Raw genomic sequence first — 17,861 nt, 5'->3', positions numbered from 1 at the left:
AATCAAAACAAAATTGAGATACCACCTCACCCCAGTTAGAATGGCAAAAAACAAGAACTCTGATAACAACAGATGCTGGAGTGGATGTGGAACGAAGGGAACTTTACTTCATTGTTGGTGGGAGTGTAAACTTGTTCCACCATTTTGGAAAGTAGTATGGAGGTTCCTCAAAAGTCTCCACATAGAGCTCCCCTATGACCCATCTGTCCCACTTTGGGCATTTACCCAAATGTTTACAAGCAAGACCACACTAATTCTACCAGCACAACTATGTTTATTGTAACATTATTTACCATAGCTAAGATCTGGAACCAACCCAGATGCCCTTGAGTAGATGAATGTAACAAGAAAATGTGGTATATAAATATACAATGGATTTCTCTGCCTCCATTAGAAAGAATGACATTGCCCCATTTGTTAGGAAATGGAAAGACTTGCAAAAAATTATATTAAGTGAAGTAAGCCAAGCCCAAAGAAACATAGGTCCAATGATTTCCCTTATTTGCAATATCTAATATATGTATGAGTCAAGCAGAAAAGGTCAGATAAGGTGATGTTAGGAAAGTGAACGCTAAGGTATGTATTTTAAATATTTTTTTCTTTCATGCATTTGTTTCTAACGCAATTATAAGATTATTTCTTTGTTGCTTTGTATATCCCTCCCACATAGTATAACCATTGCTTTCACTGTATTTGATGTCAGTATAATTTGTGGAGGGGAAGGGGAAAAACAAGTCGTTTAAATAAAGATACAGGTGGACCTGTTGCAACAATGAGAAGTACAAGTTGTCATGTTGAAAATGAATTTTACAACTTGGTGGGGGTAGGATTGGGTGGGTGGGAGGGAAGGTAGGAGGGATGGGAAGGGTAAACAAAGGAGAAGGCTACAATGCTTGATAAGAAATTTTCTCACTATCTTGCCCATTTAATTTTAACCCTTCTGTACAGTATTTTCACAATTAAAAAAAAGAGAACAAGAGGAAAAGAAAGGCAGGTGTCAGAAGCTGCTGCCTGTAATCCTAGCTCTTCAGGAGTCTGAGAGGTATAGAATGCCTGTTTGAATTCAGCTGGGAAAGGAAAGTCGACAGCACTCTTATTTCTGAGGGATCACAGGAATAAAAAATTGCCATGAGTGGGGCTGTGGTTCAAGGAAAGAGTAATACCCTTGAGCAAAAGAAGCTCAGTGACAGTGCCTGGGCTCATGATATAACCCCCAAACATGCCAAGCAAACAGACAAACAAAAAACAAGTAACACCATCTCTCCCCATGTATGTATGCATGCATTTCTATCGGTAAAGGTCCGGAGTCCCTATTGTGAAAGGCACCCAGCTAGGAAGTTTGCTTTGAATAGAATGATTTCATAGCACAGACAGTGTTTTCAAGACAGTGCATGTTCTGGGGACCCTCACTGTTCCCAGGGTAGCCTGAAGTTTACTCTGCACCACAGGCTGCTGGAGGAAATCTGCCTCATTGTTGGAAGAGGCAGACAAAAAGCTTGACTCCTGTACAGCTGTGTAACCAACAATTCATCCGAGGAAATTAGTGAGGATGAGTGTGGGGAGTTTCTGAAGGCCAAGAGAAAAAGACCTCTTTGTACCCCAAGCTATCTCTCCCCCTAATGCTCTATTTTGACAGGAAGCTTTCATTTGTGCCACCTTCTGTGGCAGGCCAAGTTCTCTGCACTCATCCTGTCTTTTTTAGACTATGTTCCAGTGTTGAAATAAACTGCTACAATTAATTCAATGGTCCTTCTGGCAGACAACAAGGGATCTGAACCTAATAAAATGATTCATTCTTGGCAATGGTGTCTTCCTAGGTTTCAGGAAGTTTGCTAAATCTAAGCACATGTGTAATATCACAATGCTTCCTGTCATTTAGAGCTGGTGAAGCTTATCAGGTTTTGAAACCTTTCACCTCTCCTAGTTGGGTCCTGGGTGGCTAGGTTTGGGGTTGAACAAAGGGTCTGGGTGCTGAGCATGAGATCAGAACAGAAGCTCAGTGCTTTACCATTTTGTGTCACAGCTTCACTTCTGATACCTGTGGTGTGTGTGTGTGTGTGTGTGTGTGTGTGTGTGTGTGTGTGTGCATATGTGTGTGTGTGCATGTATGTGTGTGTGCATGTATGTGTGTGCATACACTTGTCCTGGAGCTTGAACTCAGGACCTGAGCACTGTATCTGAGTTTCTCCTGTACAAAGTTACCACTCTACCCCTTGAGCCCTACAGCCACTTCAGGCTTTTTTCTATTGATGTGGTACTAAAGAATCAAACCCAGGGATTCATACATGCAAAGCACTCCACTCCTCAGACACATTCCCAGCACTCCAATTCAGGTTTCTTTCTTTCTTTTCTTGGAAATTGGAGGAGTTGAAGTCTAGTACTGGGTGCTGTCCTTGAACTCTTCAGCTAAAGCCAAGCGCTCTACTACTTGAGCTACAGCACACCTGCCGATTTTTGGTAGGTCAATGGAGAGAAGCCTCTCAAGGATTTTGCTGCCCAGCCTGGCTTCGGGCTATAATCCTCAGCTCTCAGGTTCCTGAGTAGCTAGGATGACAGGTGTGAGTCGCTGGAACCTAGCTTCCACTTCAAGTTTCTAAGTAGTGAATAGGAGAAAATAGTCTCATGGGAACTTTTGTGTCTGGGATAATTTGGAACCGAGATTGTTACATCTCAGCTTGCTGAGTAGGCAGGATGACACACTTCAGCTACAGACACCTAGACTATACCACTCTGCTGCAAGGAGGTCCTTGGCTTCACATGGTAGGATTCTAGCCATGAGCCCAACAGGGAAGGGTAGTGGCTAGGCCCTTAGTTCAAGGTCCACGACTAAGAAAAATAAACTAAAACAATTGTCTGCAGGAGACAACTCACTAGAGTTAGGTACATACATCCTTTTGGCCCTGACATGGGAATATCTGAGCCTCAGGTTTCTCATCTGCACAATCATCTGACTTGTGGAGCTCCTACAAGGACCAGATGAAGGAATGTACCCCGTGAAGGACTTAGCACACAAGACATCATGAAGGACTCATCACATAGTTGTATCCCACACACTGTCATTAGAATTAGGATGCTTTCATCAGTATCACCATTCTTTCAGAAACACATCACAAATCACACAAAGTTCACATCTAATGATTTAGAGGGGTGGGTTTTATTGGGTAGGTAGAGTCAGCCACAGGGATTGCACTGAAAGGTTGGGGATTCTGTCCTAAGATATTTTGCTCAAGGTTAGAGCTCTACCACTTTGAGCCACAGCTCAGAGTTCAACAGATTCCCTGCCAGCACTGGGTTTTAAACCCACCAGTGTCAGATCTCAGTCCCCATGTATCATGGATGATGGGGTAAGTGAGCCAACAGCATCTGGTTCTGTGGACCTGAGTTGCAGCAGTTTACCTCTGGCTACGTCATGTTATATGGCAGCTGTCAGCACCAGACTCCTGGCTTGCTCTGTAATGAAGTATTTGCAGTCCTATCCTTATATTATTGCAGTCAGAACATTCTATCTTTTTTTGGTGCCATTCTTGGGTCTTGATTAAGAGTCTAGACACAGTCCCTAAGCTTTTATGCTCAAAGCTAGTGCTCAGCTGGTTGAGCAACAGCATGACTTCTGGATTTTTCTGTGCATGTGGCAGTGAGGAATCTAACCCAGGGCTTTATACATATTAGGCGAGCACTCTAATACTGAGCCCCAGTAGTGACAAGTGTATAAACAAATAAATGTGCAGATTGGTAGATAGGTAGATAGATAGATAGATAGATAGATAGATAGATAGATAGATAGATAGATAGATAGATAGATAGATAGATAGATAGATAGACAGACAGATAGATGTAGATGCATGAAACAAGAGAGAGATGTCTGTATACTATGAAAATGCATATATGATATTACTACCAATTATTGGCAATTAAATTATGCCTTCCCTTATCAAGTATCATGATTGCATATATAATAAAGTATTAATTGAAAATTAGTCATGGTAGTATAAATGTTGTGCATAATTTTACAATATAATCAAACACTCATACTTATTGTTAATTTTATAACGTTCCATTTGTATGGATGTACTTGAGAATGGGTTTCTTAGAATCTCTGTCATTCATTAGTGGCAATCCCAGGATTCGACCTCCACACCTAAGTGGCCAGTTTCGTCTATGGCTTCCTTAATAGTCCGCCAAACATCAGCAATGCAAGGTCATGTACTCTTTCTTTGCCTTGCCATTTACATCCAGGATGGTCACAATACAAAGGAAAAAAAAGGAGGAGCCCCAAGATTTGAACTCAGGTCCTAGAATCCAAGGGTTTGCTGTGGCAGAGGTGCCAAGACCTGAGAGCAAGCCCTGTGCTCGATTAATAATAATTATTATTATTATAATTATAATTATAATAATGCCCTGGTTTGGAATTTGCACTATTTTTCTGGCAGACCTTGTATTTGAACTCAGGGTCTGGATAACTTTGTGGCACTGTGGATGAAGGGGAAAGGCTCACCATCCTTGAATACAAGAAATTCAGACCAGTTTCCAGAGCCTGAAATGAAGCCCAGCACTGGAAAAAATAATATTAATATATGAGATCTATTTACATACATGGGTTTAGTGCATATGATGCTTATTACCCTTATTTATTTAGTATTATTACACATATAACAGTTCTTTTATTACATCATATCACATAGGATATACTTGCATATGGATTAAACATCATACTGAGACCCAAGACTTTCACAGAAAAGGAAAAAATATGTGGCAAAATTGGCTTCTTACTCCACGAATATATTTTTGGACATTCTTGGATTTCAACTTATAGCCTACAATGGCCAATCCTTAAATGGGGTCACAGTCTTAGCACACAATCCTGTAGCAACCTGAACTGCCAGAAAGTTCTGAGGACCTGTATTCAAGCCACAGGAGTACCCAACATAGATAGATAGATAGATAGATAGATAGATAGATAGATAGATAGATAGATAGATAGATAGATAGATAGACGTGTATATATATATATATATATATATGCAGAGAGAGAGGGAATGTGAGAATATTAAATTATATATAATAACCAATTATTAATTATCAAATTATGCCTCCATTTAATGAAGTATCACGTTTGAATACTTATAAAAGCATTAATTAAAAATTAGTCAATAACTTCCATTAGGGGAATCATACCATGGTGCTAGAATGGAAGATATAAATCTAATAATTTTTATGTGGCATTCTAAAATAGAATCATGAATTAATTGCAAATTTAATTATTACTTTTATAGCATTCCATTAGCATTCACATGAATAGGAATGAGTTTGTCAGGATCACCTTCAATTTGTGGTTGGCAGTCTTGGCATTCGAACTCCAGGCTTGGGTAGTTTACTTATAATGCAAACCATTAGAATGACAGCGTGAAGATTTCAGATTGTTATGATTACAAAAAAGAACAAGAAGAAAAGAAACCCAGGAGCCAGGGGCTCCTGCCTGTAATCCTAACTCGTCAGGAGGCTGAGATATAGAGAAGGCCAATTTGAATTCAACCAGGACAGGAAAGTCCAAGACATTCTTATTTCTAAGAGATCACAGGAAAAAAAAAACAAACGAACATGAACTGGGCTGTGGTCAATCGCCTAGCACTACTTTTGAGCAAAAGAGCTCAGGGACAGGATCTAGGCTCATAGTACAAACACGGAACTGTCCCCGCCCCAAAAAGATAACTCCATATGTATGGATGGATGAAGGGTATTCAGCAGGTTGCCCATGCCCAGATCTCCAACCTGGGCAAGCTGGGACAAGCCTTGAATTGTACTAAGTCTGAGCCAGAAGCTTGAACATAGCATCCTTTTCTGCCATTTAATAAATGAAGCCTGATGCGACACCTAGCAGCCAGCCACTGCCTCCAGGGAGACCACAGTACCTACACTGCAGGAGTTGTCAAAGTTTCTGGCTCCATATTCTCTATCCCTCTGTAGAATGTGAGACTAGACCTCTGGGTCATGGTGGCTATCACTCATTTATCATTCCTCATTGTTGAGTCACAGGCTGGTCCCAAATCATGGCAAAGATAAGAAATAATGAGCAATATCTATGCCGAAAGGGGTATGCCAATCAATCTCACCCTCATAATTCCTGTTAGAAGTGAGCCTTGGTCTGTGAATGTGGCTTAGTGGTAGAGTGCTTACCTAGCATGCACTATGCCCTGGGTTTGATTGCTCAGTAGCACACAAACAGAAAAAGCCAAAAGTGGCACTGTGGCTTAAGTGATAGAGTGCTAGCCTTGAGCAAAAGAAGCTCAGAAACATGCCCAGAACCTGAGTTCAAGCCCAAAGACTGGCAAAGAAGTGAGCCTGGTGAGACATATTCTTCTGGGACTCAGAGGAGGACCGAGGTTATAGGTAAGAGGTAGGGTAGATGGCAGGTGCTGGTGGCTCACCCCTGTAAGCTACCCAGGAGGCTGAGATCTGAGGATCTCAATTGCAAGCAGGAAAGTCTATATGAGACACTTTTCTCCAATTAAGCATCCAAAAAGCCTGAAATAGAGCTGTGGCCCAAGTAGTAGAGTGCTAGCATTGAGCACAAAAGCTCAGGGATAGGAATAGCATCCAGGCCATGAATTCAAACCCCAGGACTGGCATGCACATGCACACACACACACACACACACACACACACACACACACACACACACACACACACACACACACACACACACAACATACACACACCAAGATATAGCATTTGCCAGTCAGCCTGCAAAAGTTCCATCTCTAGCACCTCAATATTAAAAAAAAGAGGGAGAAGGGAAGGAAAGACTTGCTCCACGAGGTGATATAACCAGTGCCAAAATTCCACAGGAGTTCTAAGATGTGGATTCAGGAGAGAGGGTCTCAGGCAGAAGGTCTAACATGGGCAAAGGTCCTGAGATGTGGTGTAGAGCAGATGGTGTGGGTGGGATGAAGGTTCTGTGGTTTCAAACAAGTCTGGAAGGACATTCAAGGCTGGGTCAAGGTTTGTATTTGAGTCAAAAGTAGGGTACACGGTCGGGTCCCAGCATGGGGCCCAGGGGGAAGATTGGCTTGCTTTTTACCAGGTACCCCAGCCATTTCCTGTAGCTAGAAGCTTATTTTTCACAGCTCCTGACCCTCAGACCTCCTTTGCATGGAAGAGTCAAGGCAAACGCAGGGAAGAATGCTTGCTTAAGAAAAGCTTCTAGCCCAATGCCAGTGGTGGCTCAACCCCTGTAAATCCTAGCTACTCAGGAGACTGAGATAGAGATTGTGGGTCAAGCCAGCTCAGGGAGAAAGTTAGTGAGACTCTTGCTAATTAATTACCAAAAGCCCAAAATGGAGCTGTGGCTCAAGTGGTAGACTGCTAAGCTTGAGGGAAAATGTTAAGAGACCAGAGTACAGGCCCTGAGTTCAAGCCCGCATACTGGCACAGATAAAATAAAGAAAAGCTTTCAGGAGCTCCTAGTCTATTGTGGTGAAAGGCCAGATCAGCTGGGCACCGGTGGCTCACACCTGTCCTCCTACCTCCTCAGCAGGCTGAGATGTAAGGACCACAGTTCAAAGCCAGATCAATCAGGAATTCTGGAGATTCTGATCTCCAAGGAACTTCCAGAAAACCGGAAGTGGCTCTGTAGCTCAAATGGTAAGCTGAAGAGCTTGGGGACAGGGCCCAGGCCCAGAGTTCAAGCCCCTGACCAACACCTGGCTTGCTTGGACCTCCCTCTGTTGCTCTAGGCAGAGTACTTTCCAGTGGGCCACTGAGTGACTCCCAATGTCTAGGTGTAGTACAAGTCTTGAGAGCAGCCTATTTGGAGGCCATTACCTATAGAGCAAGCGACAGTACCAGAGAAGGGTTGAGCGTTGGGGCATAGAGATAATCAGAATGGCATCTATCGTGGGTGCAATGTATATCTGAGCAGTAAATTGGCATCTCAGACCAAGGTTCTGGGCCAGGAGAGGCAGAAGCTGCAGGATATCACACCAGGTAATGCCCACTCATGCGGGTATCACAAGAGTGTGAATTTGTCTCAGGAATTCACAGCTGGCTGGTTGCTGCTTGTAGCAGCCACTGTCCCTGGAGTTCCAGGGGTCAGAGGCTTGCTTTCCTCACTAGTGCTCAGGGGCAGATAAAGGTCTGCAATCATGGGCCAACTACAAACAAGCATCCGTACTGTCCTTGCCATGGTCCTGTGGCCCTGTACATGGATGTATCTCTTGAGAGTTTACTGTGACTATGCCTCAAGACTGCCCCGGTTCTAGTTCAGCTCATCATAACCACCTTCCTGTATGTGTTGTGTGTGTGTGTGTGTGTGTGTGTGTGTGTGTGTGTGTGTGTGTGTGTGTGTGTGTGTATCTGTGAGTGTGCGCATAAGGATCTTGGGACTAGGGCTTGATCTCAGGGTCTGTCCCTCACTTTTTTCATACAGGGATAGCACTCTACCAATTAAGCCACAGCTTTTCTTCCAGCTTTTGGGTGGTTATTTGCAGAAGAGAGTCTCACAGACTTTTCTAGCTGGGCTGCCTCTGAATGGCAATCCTCATATTTCAGACTTCTGAGGAGCTAGGAATATGAGAGCATGAGCTATTACCATCTGGCCACAGTTTCTTTCTTGGCTTAAACAGACTACCTCTCTCTAGCTGAGCACCCATCTACAGCTACCCCTCCTAACCCTGGCTTCAGATGAAACATAACCTTTTCCCTGAGGAAAAAGAATTGGGATCAGGTTTGAGCTTTATGTTCTTCATACAGTCAGGGGCTGCTGGGAGCTGATGTGCAGGTCAGAGAACTAGGCCAGGGCAAGAAGATAACTGTTAGAACAGAAGAGATTATGAAAACACAGCCTTGAAGCTGGGTTCCAGTGGTTCATGCTTATAATCCTAGCTATTCAAGGCTGAGACTTGAGGATCAATCAAGATTCAAAGCTAGCCTGGGCAGACTCTTATCTCCAATAAATCACCAAAAAGATGGGTAGCAGATCTACTGTAGTTCAAGTAGTACAGTACCAACCTTGTGCAAACAAGCTAAAGCATACCACGGAGGCTCTGAGTTCAAGCCCTGGTAAACACACAGGACTGGTAAACCACAGGACTTGCACATGCAAACACACACACACAACACACACACACATACACACATCCTTAGCAGATGCCAGTGGCTCATACCAGCAATCCTAGTTACTCAAGTGGCTGAGCTCTTAGGGTGGCAACTTGAAGCCAACCCAAGCAGGAAAATATGTGAGACACTTCTGTCTGCTAAGCTACTAAAAAAGATGAAAGGTGAGCTGTGGTTCAAGTGTTAGAGTGTTAGCCTTAAACAAAGAAAGCTCAGGAGCAGTGCCAAGGTCTGAGTTCTAGCTCTAAGATTTTTTTAAAAGACATCCTGCACTCCAATCAAGCCATAAATCCAGATTTTGGTCATTCTAGATCTCACTTCCGCTCCTGCCACTTCCACAGCACAAGTGGCCAGTGTGTGGCCAGCACTGGGTTAAGAAGTGAACTTACACAAGGAGGACATAGCCAGGTCAAGGATAATGCCCCAGAACATTGAGGTACTGGCCAAACCAGTCTCTCATCCCCCAATTCCCTAGTGCTAGAGCTCAAAATCTGTGCCTCTGTTTTCTGGACATCTGGAATTGTCTAGAAGGACCTCAGAGGCCCTGCTAGGGCCAGAAGATAGACTTGCCTGCGACAAGATATCGACCAATACTTCCAAGCCACCTTGGCCTCACCTCCCATGTAGCCCCTGATCATCCTTGCTGGGTCAGCCTTCAGTCATCCATCAAGCTCGAGTTGGCCAGAGCCACTGGCAACCACCCTTCCTCTACTCCACTGCCAGCCTGCTGGGAGTAGGATGTGCAGCCAGAGGCCCAGCTGAAGAAAAGGACACGACATCGCATGACGACTGACCTTGCCCCCCCAGAGTCAGGGAAGAACATAAGCCAGCTGGCCCTGCTGATCCAGAATCCTCTGGAAGTGAACAAAGATATGGACAGTAGAACTTGGGCCCCAAACAAAAGCTGGAATATTCAGGTCTCTGGCAATTTAGGACTCATTATAGATCCTAATAGGGGGCTAAAGGCAAGGTTGCCATGGAGGAGGGGCACCATACTAGTTAGGAATAGGCAGACAGGCACTCAGGAAGTGGACAGAGAAAGATGAGGGAAAAATACACACACACACACACATACACACACACACACACAAAACAGGTAGCCCAAGGCCTCAGCTGTCCCTAAGCACATGAATATCCCAAAGCCCGAGCAGATGGCACTATTGTCCTCAGACCAAGTGTAGACAAAACTCAGAGCCTCTCACACATCTGGAATGGCACACAGCTTAGCATTTCCTACTGTACACAACACTATGAAGAAAACTCAGCCACCTTATTTTTGGTTGTCGGTCATAAGGTTTGAACTTTGGGCCTGTACACAGTCCCTCAGCTCTTCAGCTGAAGGTGTGCGCTCTACCACTGGAGCCAGAGCGCCACTTCAGGTTTTCTGGTGGTTCACTGAAGATAGTCTCACAGACTTTCTTGCCCACACTAACTTTGAACTATGATCCTCAGATCTCAGCCTCCTGAGTAGATAGGATGACAGTTGTGAGCCACTGGCATCGCCCAGATTCAGCCACTTGCTCTACCACTTGAACCATGGCCCACTTCCCGTTGGAGGTTGGAGATGAGACTCTCATGGGACTTTCCTGCCTCGGCTGGGAAATAAGATCCTCTGGATTGCAATCTCCCAAGTAGCCAGGATGACAGGTGTGAGCCACCAGCACAGGGCTTATGGTCTCTCATTCTTTAGAATTTCCACCTAGTCCTCTGCTAGACAGTACCACCTAGACACTCTTTAACCTCCCTCAGGGAAAGCAAATTGAGGCTTGGAATCTGGGTAGGACCATGGGCATTAAAGGGCTCCCTTCACATCACTAGTCCTTTCTAAGCTCCCATCCACCTCCTCTGGATGGCCTGGTCATCTGGGGCAGATCAGACCCACTAGGAAATCTGGGGGATGCCCTGTATCCCCCGCCCCTACCAACCAGTACCTGAGGATTTCTGGGGCCAGCTACTCCATATCCAGGTGGAAGACATTAGGAGGGTTGCTGATAACCAGGTCCAGGTGTGCCCAGAGCAGGAGTGTCCAAATCCCCTCTGTCAAAGGAGACAGAAAGCATGGATGGATTTACTAAGAGCTACAGGGCATGGCCATCCACCTGTCATCCAGGTCCCTTGGAGTGCTGTTATATGTTGACAGTCCTGGGGCTTGACCTTGGGGCCAAGGTGCTGTCCCAGAGCTACTTTTGCTCAAGGCAAGTGCCCTTCCACCTGAGCCATGGTGCCACTTCCGGCTTTTTCTGTGTATGCGGGACCTAGGAATCAAACCCAGGGTTTCCTGTGTGCTAGGCGAGCTCACTACTGCTAAGAGACAATCCCAATGTTAGATAGCTGATCTTCTGTGACACCTTGGGCCTGTCTCGGGACAGACTTGCACATCTTTACTGAGTTTTTCACCACTAGCTCTTGCTAGAAATGAACATGCTCAGCTATGCTGTCCTTTATCTACCGCATCTTTGTTCTCTGTGCTTCCTGTCAGATCCTCCTTGTTAAGCAAGACCCCCTTTCAAGTGCTGCCTCTAAGAAGCCTGCTCCAATCACCCTGGCAGAGAGGGATCTTCTCTGCTCTGCAGGCTGCTGGCCTTGTCAAGCTCTGCCTACCAGCTGGTGTGTGTTCAAAGAGCACAAAGGAGAAGGTCTGGCTTTTGCCACCCAATTTCTGAAGTCTCTGATACACTACCCAGAGACCGGTACTGTATCACACTTCGGAAGAGAGCACTAGAGGCTCAGGCAGTCTTGGGGCACACAAGGGACCATTTCTTTATGTGGGCTTGAACTGAGGATCTGGGAGCTGTCTCTTTGAGTTTTTGTGCTCAATGCTGGTGCTCTATTACTTGAGCCACAGCTCCACTTCTAACTTTTTGGTGATTCCATGGAGAGTAGAGTCTCACTAGCTTTCCAGCTTATGGCTGGCTTCTATCTTTGATCCTCAGATCTCTGCCTCCCGAGTAGCCAGGATGTCAGGCATGAGCCTGAGCCAGAGGTGACAGGCACCAGAGCCTTTCTTTTGAGCTTCTGTTTATCTCATGTCAACTAGCAAGCCCTAGTTAAAATAGTCATTTACAGGGGATCAAGTTCCTCTACTAGTTCAGTTAGTCCAAGGAGATAAAGTATCTTTGAAAAAGGCTACTCTGGTTGGCCTAGGTGAGTGTGTGTGTGCGAGTATGAGTTTCAGGGATACTTACTCCCATGTCCTCAGTGCCTCATCCTCCCAGTAGTGAGTAAATCCAGGATCCCCATCCCAAGGAGGGAAGGTAGGGAATGGTACTTAAGGTCATAACAAGAGGGATGACCTGAATTCTATCCTGCAGCTCAAGCTGGGAGAGATAATAGACAGAAGGAGAGGTTTAGAGGAGCATCAAGGGAAGCCCCTTACCTTTGGATACAAGTACCAGAGAGAAGACTGAATCCATCCATTTTGGTAGTAACGTAACAGGTGCCCACTATTCATTTATTTTATTTTTTTGTGAGTCCTAGGGCTTGGATTCAGGGCCTCGGTGTCATCCCTGAGCTTTTTTTACTCAAGGCTGAGGCTATACCACTTGAGCCACAGCACCACATCTGCCTTTTTTTTTGGTGCTGGGGAGGTGGTTTATGGGAGATAAGAATATCATAGACTCTCCTGCCTGGGCTGGCTCTGAGTCATGACCATCAGACCTCAGCCAGGATGAGCAAGAGCTACCAGCACCTGTTCAACAACATCCATTTATAATCCCCTAGGGCCAGTCCCAGGCCACCCACACTGCACCCTCCGTGTTGTGGGAAGCAGACATGGGTGGGTTTGATACTTCAACAGCTTACCTACCTTTGAGCATTTTTCTGGGTCAGTCTGATAGCGGCTTCCTTCTTATCCACAGCAATGACTTGACTCTGTCACAAGAACAAATGTCCCCCCGGAGGTGTCAGGCCTGGGGTCCTTCCTCTGCAAACCACCCCCTCTCCCCAAAATGACACAAAGCGAAAGTAGACATAGAGTGAATTCATTTTCTTATAATCAGTGTCTGGCCTGATATGTGGTGGTGAGGATCAGAGGCCCGGGATCGTGCTGTGCGGTTGGACAATGTGATACCTCCTCATCCATTTTCCTTAATAAAGAGTAGTGGAGAAGGACTCATCAGATGGACTGACAATGAATAACCATCATGTTCTAGCCTGCGCACAGAGGGGCTTACCTCAGGGAGCTAGTTCAACAGGCTGAGCAAGACAGCTCCTGACCCACAGCCCACCTCCAGAATGAGAGGGCCACCTTGGGTACGAGCCACATGGGGACACTAAGCCACCTCCTGCAGCATCCATTCAACAAGTTCCTATGAGAGAGAGAGAGAGAGAGAGAGAGAGAGAGAGAGAGAGAGAGAGAGAGAGAGAGAGAGAGAGAGAGAAAGAGAGAGAGAGAGAGAGAGATTCTTATCTCAAAGAACCACCAGAAAACCGGGAGTGGTGTTGTGGTACAAGTGGTAGAATGCTAGACTTCATCTGAGGGGCTCGGGGACAGCACCCAGGCTCAGATTTCAAGCCCCATGACTGACAAGAAGTGGACTTCCTACCACAAGAAGTGTACTGCTCAGCACCCATAGTCTTAGGGAGCATGGCAGAGAAGTCCGGCCGAGTTTCCTGTAAGCTGGGGGACATGAGTAGGCCATCCAGCTTCTTTGCTTCATTTTCCCCACCTGCAAAACTGAACACAGTAAAGGATCTCTTTCCTCATGGGGATAGGGTAAAGATAAAAGAGAGCCATGTTTTTTTTATAATTCCATACCTGTTGCATGATAAATAACAGGCCCCATCTGAGCCCTTTCCAGCTATCTTCCTGTCATATGCTCACAGAATTGCCAAGAACCTTCTCTGACAACCGCTCCCTCTATGCTGGCCCTGCCCAGAGATGCCCCTGTATTGATCCCTTGTTTGCTCACAACTTTCCTGTGAGGAGACTGAGGTCCGATGGTTCCAGGCCCAACCCAGAGCTTCAACTTTGGCCAAGAATCGGCTGCCATGGACTAAGAGTTTGGGTAGTCCATCTAAACTGTTGACTGAGCATGGCGCAACATGTCTACCATCCCAACTACAGATGACCACGCATAGTGGTCCATGCCTGTCACAGGAGGACCGTGATCCAGCCCAGCCTGAGCATATATTGAGTCTCTATCTTGGAAATGCCAAAGACAGAAAGATTTAGCTCCCATGGTAGAAGAACTGACTGGAAAACCTAGGCCTTGAGTTCAAACTCTAATATACCAAAAAGAATCAGAGGCCTGGTGCCAGAGGCTCATGCCTATAATCCTATCTACTCAGAAGACTGAGATCTGGAGATCACAGATCAAGATGGAAGATAAGGTTGGCCTCAGCCCTCAGACGTCATGATCAGAAGACCCAGAGTCTGAGCAATGCCAATATGCTCCATACTAACAGGGCTCATATCCTTACTAAATGCTGGTCACACTCTCTGTCCCCTTGGGGAGCCATCCCCTGCGGGCCCCACCCCCAGGTCCTCCCAAGCTCCCTCTGCCACCACCAGGCCCAAGCCAGTATACAGTTCCAGGGCACAAAGATCCCTTGGTAATATAATTTAATGGTATTGAGAGTCCCCTTCAAGTGTCTCACCCTTACAGGCCCCCAGACTTCAGCCACAAAGCCCATGCACCCCCCCCCAAAGATAGTGGTTAGAAGTTACCAAAGGGTCCAGCGCTCCTTTTTACAACCCACTTCTACACACACTCACACACACACACACACACACACACACACACACACACACACACACACACACACACACAAGGCCGGCACAGGGGGCTGGCTCCTGTCTGTCATCCTAGTTACTCAGGCGGCTGAGGTCTGAGGATCACTTTTAAAAGCCAGCCCTTGCAGGAAAGTCTGAGAGGCTCTTATCTACAGTGAACTACCAAATAGCCACAGGGAGAGCTGTGGCTAAAGTGTTAGAGCACTAGCTTTGAGCACAAAATGTCAGGAACACCATGTAGGCTTTGAGCTCAAGGCTCAGTTCTTGTACCTTCAAACATACACAGACATAGATGCAGAGAGACAGACAGACAGACAGACAGACAGACAGACACACACACACACACACACACACACACACACACACACACACACACACACACACACACACAGGTACAGCCCAAGGCTTCAGCAGTCCCTGAGAACAGAACCATGAATTCATTTCATTAGGATCACATCCCACCCCCAAGAAAGTGGCACTACCGACCTCAGACCCACTGTAGACAAAACATTGAGCCTATCACATATCTGGAATGTCTCATAGACCAGCATGGCATTTCATACCATATACATTGCTATGCAGAAACTTAGCCACCTCTTTTTTTGTTGTTGGTCATGGGGTTTGAACGCTGAGCCAGGTCACTCTCGCTCAGCTTTTCAGCTGAAGGTGAGCACTTCTCCCACTTAAGTCACAGCACCACTTCCTGTTCTCTGGTGGTCCATTGGACACCAAGTCTCACAGACTTTTCTGCCCAAGCATGCTCTGAACCATGGTCTTCACATGTCAGCCTTCTGAGTAGCTAGGAGACAGCTGTGAGCCACTGGCAACTTCTGGTTTCAGCCACCTTCACATACCCAGAGGAAAACCATCTCATAAGGCCACAAACTTCTTGCACCCCTTCACTTCAGACTTTGTCACCAAGCATCCAAACCCATCCTTTATTGGAGAGAATACAGACACAGCAATCACACCCGTGCAACCATTTGCCCACTCCCTGCCTGCCACAAGCCATGTCCTCTTGAAGCTGTGGCTTCAAGCTGGGGTAAACTTGGGGAGTTCTTAGAAATGACTGTACAGTGGGGCGAACACCTGGTCTCCCAACCACAGCAACCCCCTTTTCATCCCTACCTCTGGTTTTCCCACCAGCCTCTATCCAAACCTGCCCCACCTTCAGTCTGCCCTCTCTAAATCCCAGATCTGCCATCCAGACTAAAGGCTGAGCCAGCAAAGAGACCAATATCTTCCTCTGAGAATGGCAATCACGGGATCCTCGCACCTCCTAGAGGAAGTCTGGGGCCACAAGGGTCCTTACTCCCACCCTCATTCCCTGGCTGTCCGGTGCTAGTGGCCAGCTTACTTCTGTGGAGGAAAGAACAGGGGAGGTAGCTGTCAACTTCAGGATGAGCCCTGGAAAGTCCCAGTGCCCAAGGATGTACTGCACAGGCATCCCGCAGTGGACGATAACCAGGAGGACAATGATGAACCCAATGTGCCAGGACTCTTAATAGCAGTGTGGCTAGGTCAAAGGCTCTATCAATTTTGGTCTAGGTTGTCAGGCAAAGTCATGGCTACAATGTCCTGACACTCTGAACCTGTGACTGTCTTCCCTCTTCATCATCCTGCTTATCCCTTACCACCCTCCCCCCCACCGACACTCCCTCACACCAATACCTCCCTAGCCCTTGGACAGCTTGTTCTTATCTGACCAGAAAATAAACTCATTGGCACCAGGGATGATTGAAACCTGGTGACCAGCCCTGAGTCCTAGTGTCTACCTGAGGATGCTTCCCTCTGCAGCCGGCTACCACACAGCTCCTGGATATCAGAAAGTTGCTGAGGTGTCAGTAGCTTGGTCCTACATACTGGCTTTAAGCTCTGAAATTGTTGCACATAGATTGTGAATGGTTGGCTCCCTTGTTCCAGGGACTCCAAACCAAGTCTCACATGTTCTCCCTTCTTCCTTCCTTTCCTCTTTTTCTCCATCCGGACTTCCCTTCTCTTTCTCTCTTTCCTTCCTTTCTCTCAATCCTGGACCTTGAACTCAGAGCCTAGGGACTGTCGTTGAGCCTTTTTACGCAAGGCCAACAGACTATGGCTTCAGCCACACATACACTTCTGGTGTGTTCTTTTTGGTAGATAGTTGGAGATAAGAGTTTTACAGGCTTTCCTGCTTGGGCCTCAAGCATCGATCCTCCCATCACAGCATCCTATGTAGCCAGGATGACAGGCATGAAGCACCGGCGTCCAGCTCAAACCAAGGTTTTTTCATGTGCTGTGGAACCAGCACTGGAAACTCTTATTGTCTATGACCCCTCCAGAGCTTGGCGCACACTGTAACTCTTTGTTGGATAAATAAATGAGTATCTGTCTACAAAAATACTACAGAAAAGTCCCCTCCCATTCAGGTAAGCATCCTGGTGGGTGGGGCAAAGCCTGATGTAGCTCTCCCACAGTTCTCCCTTCTCCATCTTCCCATGCTCCTGGTGCCACAGAACTTAACTGTTTTGGCTCTGAAGACATGCTAGCTGGATTCTGGGGCCTCTGGGATGCTTATCTTCTCAAAGATCTCTGGCCAGCGGCTGACCTCTCTTTGGCACTCAATTCCCCACTCAGGAGTGAATGAGATTGCCATGAGCTGAAGGCCAGGCTCAAAGGACCTACTCTCCTACCCCTGGGGCCAGCCAGGATGGCCCACCACATCTGGCCCCAAAGTTTCATGTTGCAGAGAAAGGATCCTCGAGGCATCTTGGGTTTCTGAATCTCCCAGAGTCCAGTGCAGGTGCTGAGAATCCTCTCTACTCACAGCTGGCAGGCTAGGTATTGTGAGGCCACAATCTCTGCTCCCCATGAAATCCTTAATGTTATGTCTGGGTCGCAGGACCCCCACCAAGAAGACCACGAAGAATCAGACTCTACAGCTGTTTTATTTAAACGGGCTGCAGCTCAGGCCTTATCCTACACTCTAACACAGCAGAACACAGGAGGAGAGCCCGAGCTAAGGATTTACAGGTCTTAT

The sequence above is a fragment of the Dipodomys merriami genome, unplaced genomic scaffold (genome assembly GCF_024711535.1).
Source record: "Dipodomys merriami isolate MVZ:Mamm:240054 unplaced genomic scaffold, mDipMer1.0.p SCAF_588, whole genome shotgun sequence".
In the NCBI taxonomy this organism is placed as follows: Eukaryota; Metazoa; Chordata; class Mammalia; order Rodentia; family Heteromyidae; genus Dipodomys; species Dipodomys merriami.
This window is presented reverse-complemented; position numbering follows the sequence as displayed.